Consider the following 11,236-nt stretch of genomic DNA (forward strand, 5'->3'; position numbering starts at 1 on the left):
GTCCCTCTCCTCATGTTAGAGCTCTCTTCTCGCTCTAGTCGTGGCCTCTTTTGGTGCAAGAAACATTAAGAAGAAAACAACGTCTACTTTAATGATTTTTAACGCTGCAAAGTGCCTTTAAATTGTCTGCAAAGAGACGTCAACTCAAAGAGGAAAACTTTAATTTGCATGTAAAAATCTCTAAAGCCTCACGGAGCCGTCCTTCTCTCTCTGCTTTCTCTGTGAACTGGAGATGTTTTTACTGCATCTGCAGACGTCTGTGCAGAAAATATGAGCGATTTCCAAGAGCACAGACAAGACTGCTGATAAAGTCTGAGGACGACACCATTAAATCAGCTTACATGACTTTTAGACACCTTCAGATTTATTCTAACTTCTGCTTTTGATTTTTTTTTTTTTTTCAGAGAGAGCCTCTTTCAGACTTTATCCACTTAAACATCACACCAAAGCTCCTGTAGGAGCCTTGAACTGCATTATTCTTTTACTGATGTGCATCTGAGGACGTTTCTGCAGAAGCTATGAAATATTCTTAGGTGTGTTAATAAGACTGGGTTGATTTAACAGCATGAGACCTTAGAGAAGAATGCAGAGACTTTCTTTTACTGCTGCAGGGATGCAAAAAGACCTCAGGCCTCTGTTGATGTCTGAGAAATATCACAACAAAAGTGTAAATCTAAAGAGACCTTAAAGCATCTTTAATATTTGCTTTAACATTTCTGCATCTGTCCGTTTATGTGAGCAGGTTTCCATCATTCCTTTCAGTTTCCTGCATGCATTTGAGGAGAACTCTGCAGGAAATCGACTCTCAGGGCCTTCAAGTTATCTTTAAAATGGAAGTGAAAGTTTCAATCCAGGAGTAAAATGAAGCATTTCCTGTACATTTAAGAAATAATCTTCAAATGTGTTTCTGAAATATCAGGCTGCAGATTCCTCTCAGTTTCCTGCGTGCATGCATTTGTGGTTTTCTCTGCAGGAAATGCAGAAAGTGTCTCGATAAGATCAGGCTGGTAAACAGCAGCAGATCTTAAAAAAGCATTAGTTTGACCTGTTTTAGTGATGCCCAGAGACCTAAAATGTGATTTACTGTTGAAATAAAGGGGACAAAATGAGATTTTTCTTTGCATTCAAGAAAATCAAATCGACTTTTTTCCTCCTAGTCTTAAACATCAGGCTGCATATTCCTGAAATTGTCCTTTTATTTTCTCTTTCCTCTTGTTTTTTGCGAGCATGCATTTAAAGATATTTTATGCAGGAACTGTGAACTATTTTTTAAAAGTGTGCTGACAGGATCGCTTCATAAAACGGCCTGAACTCTTAGGAAAGCAACGACCGAGACTTTCAGGCCTTCTGTCTTAAAAATCTTAAATTGATGTAAACTGGGAGAAACAGAACATGAACACATTTAGGAAGAATATTTAGAGTTTACAGACTTTTCTCAGGGTCTCATTTCTGCAGCTTTTCTTTGGTTCTTTGCGAGCGAGGATCTCTGCAGGACATGTGACTCTGTGTGAACGGCACAGAATCTTCAGAAATCATCATAAAGCATCAGGTTTAGCTGCTTCGATGATGCCAAGAGGCTTTTACGCTCCTGTAAATGTCTAAAAAATATAAAAGTGAAAGAGAAAATTGCTGAGAATTTCCTTTACATTTTAGGAAAATCTTTCAAATATATCTTTGCAGCATTTTTCCTTCTAGAGAGTCCTAAAAATAAAAATACAGTTTTTATTCTAAATATCAGGCTGCAGGTTTGTCCTCTTATTTCTGCACATTTCTCTCTTTTCTTTGGGAGCTGATTCTGAGTTCCCGGATATTTCTGCAGGAAAAGAAACTATTTCAGAGTGCAGCAGTGAGATCAGGTTTATAAAGGGGTGGAATCTAAGGAAAACAATGCAAACGTGTGTTTCTGATGCAGACTTCAGGCCTCTAACTGTCCTAATAAATCAGTGAGCATTAAAATGAGCTTTCACAGAGCAGAGAGGCTGAAATATCAGGTTTCAGATTCCTGGAATTCCTGCTTCACAGTAAAAAAAAGTGTTTAAAATCACCACAGTCAGTGAAAGCACTCTCACACCTCAGGATGACTTCCTGTTTAATGAAGGGTTAGAGCAGGAACAGAGAGGAAGAGGAGGATGACTGGCGTTAAAGGACAGAGGAGCACATGGTCCCTCTCACTCACCCCTCCGGCTGTCCCTCCTCTGCTCCGGGATGGATGTGTCCGGGCAGCTCTCCTCTCCTCCGGCTCAAACTCGAACTTTCTCTCAGCGGTCGAACCGGAACAAACCGAGCAGAAATCCGCTGGAACGGTCAGATCCCATCTACCGGAGGCGCGCGCCGCGGAAAAGTTTAGTCCTTAGTGAGCGGAGTAAAGTTCACTGACAGTCTTTGAACGCATCACGGCTCCAGGAAAGTTTACACCGAGCTGACCGGACACTTCTGCTGCACGTGAACTAACGGAACTTTTTACCGGGATGCTGCGGAGCGCGAGACTCTGGGTGTGCCCTCCCCCTTCACTGCTGTGCCTCTCTCTCTCTCTCTACCTCTGCCTCTCTCTCTCTCTCTCTCTCTACCTCTGCCTCTCTCTCTCTCTCTCTCTCTCTCTCTCTCTACCTCTGCCTCTCTCTCTCTCTCTCTCTCTCTCTCTCTCTCTACCTCTCTCTCTCTCTCTCTCTCTCTCTCTACCTCTGCCTCTCTCTCCCCTCTGCCTCTCTCTCTCTCTCTACCTCTGCCTCTCTCTCTCTCTCTCTCTCTCTCTCTCTCTCTCTACCTCTCTCTCTCTCTCTCTCTCTCTCTCTCTCTATCTCTCTCTCTCTCTCTCTCTCTCTCTCTCACTAACTCTCTCTCACTCTCTCTCTCTCTCTCTCTCTCTCTCTCTCACTCTCTCTCTCTCTCTCTCTCTCCCTCTCACTCTCTCTCTCTCTCTCTCTCTCTCTCTCTCTCTCTCTCTGCCTCTCTCTCTCTCTCTCTCTCTCTCTCTCTCTCTCTACCTCTCTCTCTCTCTCTCTACCTCGCCATCTCTCTCTCTCTCACCCCAGGGACTCTCTCTCTCTCTCTCTCTCTCTGCCTCTCTCTCTCTCTCTCTCTCTCTCTGCCCCCCCCCCAAAAAAATAACATTTGCTTTCTTTGAAGCTGAAGAAGTGGACAGTCGTCAGCCTTTAACACTGCTGCTGCATACGGAGGGTGATAAGGGTCAGAACAGAAATGAGATTTAATTTATCTGGATTTTAAAAAGTCAGATTTTTGAGATTATATCAGATTAAATTCAGCATCCTGAAACTAAACTCAAAATTATGAGAATAAAGTCAGAACGCTGAGATTAAAGTTTGAGATTAATGTCAGAACACTGAGATTGAAGTTTAAGATTAAAGTGAGAACACTGAGATTGAAGTTTAAGATTAAAGTCAGAACGCTGAGATTGAAGTTTGAGATTAACGTCAGAACACTGAGATTGAAGTTTGAGATTAACGTCAGAACACTGAGATTGAAGTTTGAGATTAATGTCAGAACGCTGAGATTGAAGTTTGAGATTAACGTCAGAACACTGAGATTGAAGTTTGAGATTAAAGTGAGAACACTGAGATTGAAGTTTGAGATTAATGTCAGAACGCTGAGGTTGAAGTTTGAGATTAAAGTCAGAACACTGAGATTGAAGTTTGAGATTAAAGTGAGAACACTGAGATTGAAGTTTGAGATTAACGTAAGAACACTGAGATTGAAGGTTGAGATTAATGTCAGAACACTGAGATTGAAGTTTGAGATTAAAGTCAGAACACTGAGATTGAAGTTTGAGATTAATGTCAGAACACTGAGATTGAAGTTTGAGATTAATGTCAGAACACTGAGATTGAAGTTTGAGATTAAAGTCAGAACACTAAGATTGAAGTTTGAGATTAAAGTGAGAACACTGAGATTGAAGTTTGAGATTAAAGTCAGAACGCTGAGATTGAAGTTTGAGATTAACATCAGAACACTGAGATTGAAGTTTGAGATTAACATCAGAACACTGAGATTGAAGTTTGAGACTGATGTCAGAACACTGAGATTGAAGTTTGAGATTAACGTCAGAACACTGAGATTGAAGTTTGAGATTAACGTCAGAACACTGAGATTGAAGTTTGAGATTAAAGTCAGAACGCTGAGATTGAAGTTTGAGATTAAAGTCACAACACTGAGATTGAAGTTTGAGATTAAAGTCACAACACTGAGATTGAAGTTTGAGATTAAAGTCACAACACTGAGATTGAAGTTTGAGATTAAAGTGAGAACACTGAGATTGAAGTTTGAGATTAATGTCAGAACACTGAGATTGAAGTTTGAGATTAACGTCAGAACACTGAGATTGAAGTTTGAGATTAATGTCAGAACGCTGAGATTGAAGTTTGAGATTAACGTCAGAACACTGAGATTGAAGTTTGAGATTAAAGTCAGAACACTGAGATTGAAGTTTGAGATTAAAGTCAGAACGCTGAGATTGAAGTTTGAGATTAACGTCAGAACACTGAGATTGAAGTTTGAGATTAAAGTGAGAACACTGAGATTGAAGTTTGAGATTAACGTCAGAACACTGAGGTTGAAGTTTGAGATTAAAGTCAGAACACTAAGATTGAAGTTTGAGATTAAAGTGAGAACACTGAGATTGAAGTTTGAGATTAAAGTGAGAACACTGAGATTGAAGTTTGAGATTAAAGTCAGAACACTGAGATTGAAGTTTGAGATTAAAGTGAGAACACTGAGATTGAAGTTTGAGATTAATGTCAGAACACTGAGATTGAAGTTTGAGATTAAAGTGAGAACACTGAGATTGAAGTTTGAGATTAAAGTCAGAACACTGAGATTGAAGTTTGAGATTAATGTCAGAACGCTGAGATTGAAGTTTGAGATTAATGTCAGAACACTGAGATTGAAGTTTGAGATTAATGTCAGAACACTGAGATTGAAGTTTGAGATTAACGTCAGAACACTGAGATTGAAGTTTGAGATTAATGTCAGAACACTGAGATTGAAGTTTGAGATTAACGTCAGAACACTGAGATTGAAGTTTGAGATTAACATCAGAACACTGAGATTGAAGTTTGAGATTAATGTCAGAACGCTGAGATTGAAGTTTGAGATTAACGTCAGAACACTGAGATTGAAGTTTGAGATTAATGTCAGAACGCTGAGATTGAAGTTTGAGATTAACGTCAGAACACTGAGATTGAAGTTTGAGATTAACATCAGAACACTGAGATTGAAGTTTGAGATTAATGTCAGAACGCTGAGATTGAAGTTTGAGATTAACATCAGAACACTGAGATTGAAGTTTGAGATTAATGTCAGAACGCTGAGATTGAAGTTTGAGATTAACGTCAGAACACTGAGATTGAAGTTTGAGATTAATGTCAGAACACTGAGATTGAAGTTTGAGATTAACGTCAGAACACTGAGATTGAAGTTTGAGATTAAAGTCAGAACACTGAGATTGAAGTTTGAGATTAACGTCAGAACACTGAGATTGAAGTTTGAGATTAATGTCAGAACACTGAGATTGAAGTTTAAGATTAATGTCAGAACACTGAGATTGAAGTTTGAGATTAAAGTCAGAACACTGAGATTGAAGTTTGAGATTAAAGTCAGAACACTGAGATTGAAGTTTGAGATTAAAGTCAGAACACTGAGATTGAAGTTTGAGATTAAAGTGAGAACACTGAGATTGAAGTTTGAGATTAAAGTCAGAACACTAAGATTGAAGTTTGAGATTAAAGTGAGAACACTGAGATTGAAGTTTGAGATTAAAGTCAGAACACTGAGATTGAAGTTTGAGATTAAAGTCAGAACACTGAGATTGAAGTTTGAGATTAAAGTGAGAACACTGAGATTGAAGTTTGAGATTAATGTCAGAACACTGAGATTGAAGTTTGAGATTAAAGTCAGAACACTAAGATTGAAGTTTGAGATTAAAGTGAGAACTCTAAGGTTGAAGTTTGAGATTAACGTCAGAACGCTGAGATTGAAGTTTGAGATTTAAGTCAAAATTCGGGGATTAAAGTTTGAGATTAAAATAAGAATTCTCAGATTAAATTTTGAAAATAAAGTTCGATTTTTTTTTTTATTAAAGACAATTTCGGGGATTTTAGTCAGAATTGTGGGATTAACGTATCTGTTCATTTACAGCTGATTTCAGGATCACTGGAACAGTTTGAATTTTCTTTTTTACAATGGTGTTTTATTTCTCTGACCTTAAACGTCTCACTGATCTATTTCAGGAAAGAAAGATTTGATCACAAGAGGAATAGCCGACAGTTTTCATGTAAACTTGCCTAAAACTATTGTCCTGGTCCCACTGGTGACTGGGAAAGTATTTAGGAGCAGACCATGAGCATGTATAGTTGTCATCATGTTTTTGCTTTATTTGAGATAAAATGGTTCATAAATTTAAATCACTGTCTGCTTTTTATTGAAACAATGCTGATTTTCTCTAGCACTAAATAAAAGGAAGACCATGATCCAGGTCTGAGTATTTTCACTCTTTATCCTGGCTCTGCATGTTTAGAAGTAAGGATCAGAGCAAACGGAGCTTACAGAAAGGGTTTCTTTTGCGTGGTTGGCCACTTTCTTTAAAATAAACGCCTTTTAATTCTGTCCAAATCACCCAAACCCTCTGTGGGTGGATATGACATCAGAAAAACGACAAACTTACCTTCAGAGGAAAACTAGAGAAAGCTACGGTCATTTTCCTTTCCTCGTGAATTACAGTCAACTTCCTGCATCTACATGGCGTCACACATCCCTATGGCCGTGTAATTTTTAATATTTCAGCTATGGCTCAGGAAAACAGTTTTTATTTCCATCAATTATGGGAGAAAATAAATGTTTTATTTGTGTTTCATTCAAAAACAACAAGAGAAAAAGAATCTCATCTGATCGGGTTAGTAAAGGCATGCCTGAAACAGGAAGTAAAATATAACTGCAAATGTTTAAAACAATGAAGCAGAATTCTCCAGACAGCGGGTCAAAGCTCAGCTCTCCTTTTCACCTGGAGATTTTTATTTTAATTTCAGGGTGAATTTATTTACAGAACTCTGTCCATACAGAGAAAAACTCAAAAAAACTTTAAAGAGGCTAAAACTGACATTAAGACACTTAAAAAAAGCAAAATATGAGTTTAAAAAATGTCAGTGATTAATGTTTTATCCTGAAGGGCAACCCCTCTCCCTGAAATATCCTTTAGTAAAAGAAGAACACATGGCACACATAAATGTGATGAGTAACTTTACCAGTAGTGGTGCTGGTTTTATGTGATCAATAACAGTGAAATGATCAGTGATTATTGATTATTGACAGTTTTAGTATGCCTGCTGTTTTAGACAAACTAACTCTATTCAAGCATGTAAAAATAAAGAGTTTATTTATCATGAGTGGAAATATTTCTGTTTTACTTCCTGTTCTAGTTTTATTTAAATTGTAGGTTTTGTTATTTAGTGGTCACGTTGTGATAAAAATGGAATAAAAAGAATAATAATCACCTTTAAAAAAAGTTAGAATAACTGAATAATATTTACCTTTTAAAAAAAGTTAGAATAAACTGAATAAAATTCAACTTTAAATGAAGTTAAAAGAACTGAATAATATCCACCTTTAAGGTTAGAAAAAAATGAATAATAGTCACCTTTAAAGTTAGAATAACTGAATAATATTCACCTTTAAAGTTAGAATAAACTGAATAATATTCACCTTTAAAGTTAGAAGAACTAAAAGATATTCACCTTTAAAGTAAGAATTTCTGAGAAATATTCACCTTTGAAGTTAGAATAAACTGAATAATATTCACCTTTAAAGTTAGAATAAACTGAATAATATTCACCTTTAAAGTTAAAAAACTGAATAATATCCACGTTAAGGTTGAAAAAACAGAATAATATTCACCTTTAAAGTTAGAATAAACTGAATAATATTCACCTTTAAATTTAGAATAAACTGAATAATATTCACCTTTAAAGTTGAATAAACTGAATAATATTCACCTTTAAAGTTAGAATAAACTGAATAATATTCACCTTTAAAGTTGAAAAAACTAAATAATATTCACGTTAAAGTTGAAAAAAACTGAATAATATTCACCTTTAAAGTCAGAATAAACTGAATAATATTCACCTTTAAAGTTAGAATAACTGAATAAAATTCACCTTTAAAGTTAAAAAAAACTGAATAGTATCCACCCTTAAAGTTGAAAAAACTGAATAATATTCACCTTCAAAGTTAAAATAAACTGTATGATATTCACCTTTAAAGTTAGAATAACTGAATAATATTCACCTTTAAAGTTAGAAGAACTGAATAATATCCACCTTAAAAGTTAGAATAACTAAATAATATCCACCGTTAAAGTTGAAAATACTGAATAATATTCACCTTAAAAGTTAGAATTACTATAAAATATTAACCTTTAAAGTTAGACTGAAGTGAAAAATATTCACCTTTAAAGTTACAATAACTGAATTATATTCACCTTTATAGTTCAAAAAACTGAATAATATTCACCTTTTAAGTTAGAATAACTGAATAATGTTCAACTATAAAGTGGAATAAACTGAATCATATTCACCTTTAAAGTTAGAATAACTAAATAATATTCACCGTTAAAGTTGAAAAAACTGAATAATATTAGCCTTTAAAGTAAGAATAACTGAATAATATTCACCTTTAAAGGTAGAAGAACTGAATGATATTCACCTTTAAAATTGAATAAACTGAATAATATTCACCTTTAAAGTTGAAAAACCTTTATAATATTCACCATTCAAGTTGAATAACTGAATAACATTCACCTTTTAAGTTAGAATGACTGAATATTGTTCACCTTTAAAGTTAGAATAAACTGAATAATATTCACCTTTAAAGTTGAGTAAACTGAATAATATTCACCTATAAAGTTGAAAAAACTGTAAAATATTCATCTTTAAAGTAAGAACAAACTGAATAATATTCACCTTTCAAGTTAGAATAAACTGAATAATACCCACGTTAAAGTTAGAAAAAACTGAGTAATATTCACCTTTAAAGTTAGAAAAAACTGAATAATATTCACCTTTAAAGTTAGAATAAACTGATTAATATTCACCTTTAAAGTTAGAATAAACTGATTAATATTCACCTTTAAAGTAAGAAAAAACTGAATATTAATCACCTTTAAAGTTAGAATAAACTGAATAATATTCACCTTTAAAGTTCAATAGACTGAATAATATTCACCTATAAAGTTGAAAAAACTGAAAAATATTCATCTTTAAAGTAAGAACAAACTGAATAATATTCACTTTAAAGTTAGAAAAAACTAAATGATATTCACCTTTAAAGTTAGAATAAACTGATTAATATTCACCTTTAAAGTAAGAAAAAACTGAATATTATTTACCTTTGAAGTTAGAATAAACTGAATAATATTCACCTTTAAAGTTCAATAAACTTGATAATATTCACCTATAAAGTTGAAAAAACTGAAAAATATCTATCTTTAAAGTAAGAACAAACTGAATAATATTCACCTTTCAAGTTAGAATAAACTGAATAATATCCATGTTAAAGTTGAAAAAAGTGAGTAATATTCACCTTTAAAGTTAGAAAAAAAACTGAATAATATCCACCGTTAAAGTTGAAAAAAACTGAAAAATATTCATCTTTGAAGTTGAATAAACCTAATAATATTCACCCTTAAGATAGAATAAACTGAACAATATTCACCTTTAAAGTTAAAAAAAACTGAATAATATTCACCTTTAAAGTTAGAAAAAACTGAATATATACACCTTTAAAGTTAGAATAAACTGAAAAATATCTACATTAAAGTTGAAAAAAACGGAATTATATTCACCTTTAAAGTTAGAAAAAACTGAATAATATTCACCTTAAAAGTTAGAAGAACTGAATGATATTCACTTTTAAAGTTGAATAAACTGAATAATATTCATCTTTAAAGTTAGAATAAACTGAATAATATTCACCTTCAAAGTTAGAAAAAAATGAATAATATCCACCGTTAAAGTTGAAACAATTGAATAATATTCACCTTTAAAGTAAGAATAAACTTAACTATATTCACCTTTCAAGTTAGAATAACTGAATAACATTCACCTTTAAAGTAAGAAGAACTGAATAATATTCACCTTAAAAGTTAGAATAACTAAATAATATTCACCTTTAAAGTTAGACTGAAGTGAAAAATATTCACCTTTAAAGTTAGAATAAACTGAGTAATATTTACCTTTAAAGTTAGAAGAACTGAATAATATTCACCTTTAAAGTTAGAATAACTGAATAATATTCACCTTTAAAGTTACAATAACTGAATAATTTTCACCTTTAAAGTTAAATAAACTGAATAATATTCACCTTTAAAGTTGAAAAAACTGAATAATATTCAGCTTTAAAGTTGAACAAACTGAATAATATCCACCGTTAAAGTTGGAAGAACTGAATAATATTCACCTTTAAAGTTAGACTGAACTGAATAATATTCAGCGTTAAAGTTACAATAACTGAATTATACTACCTTTAAAGTTAAAAAAACAGAATAATATTTACCTTTAAAGTTAGAAAAACTGAATAATGTTCAACTAAAAAGTTGAATAAACTGAATGATATTCACTTTTGAAGTTAGAATAACTGAATAATATTCACCTTTAAAGTTAGAAGAAATGAATAATATTCACCTTAAAAGTTTGAATAACTAAAAAATATTTACCTTTAAAGTTAGAATGACTGAATAATATTCACCTTTAATGTTAGAGTAACCTGAATAATATTTTAACGTTAAAGTTGAAAAAAACTAAATAAATTTCACCTTTAAAGTAAGAAGAACTGAATAATTTTCACCTTTAAAGTTTAATAAACTGAATAATATTCACCTTTAAAATTGAATAAACTGAATGATATTCACCTTTAAAGTTAGAACATACTGATTAATATTCACCTTTAAAGTAAGAAAAAACTGAATAATATTCACCTTTAAAATTAGAATAAACTGAATAACATCCAACTCTAAAGTTAGAAGAACTGAATGACATTCACCTTTAGAGTTCAATAAACTTTATTATATTCACCTTTAAAGTTGAAAAACTGAATAATATTCAACTTAGTTGAATAAACTGAATAATATTCACCTTTTAAGTTAGAAGAACTGAATGACATTTACCTTTAAAGTTCAATAAACTTAATTCAATTCACCTTTAACATTAGAATAACTGAATAATGTTCAACTATA

The 11,236-nt window shown here is 32.9% G+C and overlaps 1 protein-coding gene across 1 annotated transcript in view; it reads right to left on the bottom strand.

Moving 5' to 3' along the window:
- Positions 1-2,407, bottom strand: part of LOC121506035 (zinc finger protein GLI2-like) — a 107,823-nt gene extending 105,416 nt beyond the window's left edge. Inside the window, exon 1 of the mRNA XM_041781524.1 lies at positions 2,177-2,407. The gene's annotated coding sequence lies outside the window, so the exon portion shown is untranslated. The remainder of the gene's footprint in view (positions 1-2,176) is intronic.
- Between the last annotated feature and the right edge of the window lie 8,829 nt (positions 2,408-11,236).

The sequence above is a fragment of the Cheilinus undulatus genome, linkage group 24 (assembly GCF_018320785.1).
Source record: "Cheilinus undulatus linkage group 24, ASM1832078v1, whole genome shotgun sequence".
Classification (NCBI taxonomy): domain Eukaryota; kingdom Metazoa; phylum Chordata; class Actinopteri; order Labriformes; family Labridae; genus Cheilinus; species Cheilinus undulatus.